The sequence below is a fragment of the Arachis ipaensis genome, chromosome B07 (genome assembly GCF_000816755.2).
Source record: "Arachis ipaensis cultivar K30076 chromosome B07, Araip1.1, whole genome shotgun sequence".
Lineage (NCBI taxonomy): Eukaryota > Viridiplantae > Streptophyta > Magnoliopsida > Fabales > Fabaceae > Arachis > Arachis ipaensis.
Window position 1 is genome coordinate 121,024,567 of NC_029791.2, and position 1,451 is coordinate 121,026,017.

The window sequence follows — 1,451 nt, forward strand, 5'->3', positions numbered from 1 at the left end:
GCCGAGGGGGGCTTGGTTTTTTTAGGATTTTTTTAACCTCATCGGTTCGGTTGGAATTTTCATTGTCAGAATCGAAATCAAATCGAACCGCAATAAAAACAGCAAAATATAATTTTTTTTTTTTGGTTTTTTTGGTTTTTAGTTTATTCGATTTTTAGTGTTTTTAGTTTGGTTGGTCGATTTAGTTCGGTTCGAATCAACTTTGAACACCCCTAGTTAGTACGATAATTTGTCTCCCATAAGTAAAACCTTTGTCTTTTTATATATAACTTGTACACTTCCGGAAGTGGGTAATAAAAATGCGCGAGGATGCGCAACATATGTATCATTCTAGGCGATCTGATTTGAAAGTTTGTGGATTATTCTTTAGAAATTTGTCATTTAGTGGGGAGCACATTACACCATGAATAGGATGTTTACACATCGGGTTAATTCAAATTTAAAGTAAAATTAGAATCGAACCAATTGAATTATAATTGGTTTGGATTGGGTCGAATTTACATTTTTTTTATATATATACTCGAACCAAACTAAACCGATTAAGAACGGATGAGTTCGGTTAGGATAATTGGGTACCCGATAAAACAAAAATTCATAAAAAAATGAAATTTTTATCTTAAAAATCTTATAAATATAATAAACATGTAAAATCAACCGTGACTGCATTTGGAGAGGATGAGCTTCCAACAACAGTGTCGCTGACAGGATTAATTTTTTCCATTTTTAAAACTGCGAAACACATAATAGAACTATCAACTACACAAAATTTTTATACATCTTAATATTTCACAAGAATTCACAAATAGAGAGTAAAAAATGAGCAAATAAATTATCAACAAGAACTAATGATTCAGAATTTCAACAAAAAAAATTAAAACATAATAAAAATTGAACAAAAAATTAACAAGAATAAATTTTGAAAGAGAGTAAAACAATTAACAGATAACATAAACAAAAAATTAACCCTTAACTTAAAAAAAAACTAGGTCCTTACTTGATCGGAGAAGACGACAACCACAGACGGAGGAGATGGCATCGTTGACGAGTAGATGATGCCACATACGTCGTTGACGCACACTAGACGAAGCACGCTGTTGGAGAGGACGACGGAAGACGAAGACACTGCTGGAGAAGATGACGACTGATGGAGAAGACGACGCTATCATTACTGGAAAAGACGATGCTTACGATCATGGAGACAATGATGCTGACAGAGATGATGATACTGATACTGACAGAGACGCTGACAGAAAGAAAGCTACCACCGATTTGGTTGGGTGAGTAACGGTGAGATCGTGAGGGACTGAGGGTGCTCTACTAGGGTTCATACCATAGGTGATTGCCGCTACAATGTGTTTAGGTTAGGGTTAGAATCACTAAAATGTGTGTGTGTATATATATATTAAATTTATATTTTTTAATTTAATTAATAAAATTTTGGGTTTAAGAGT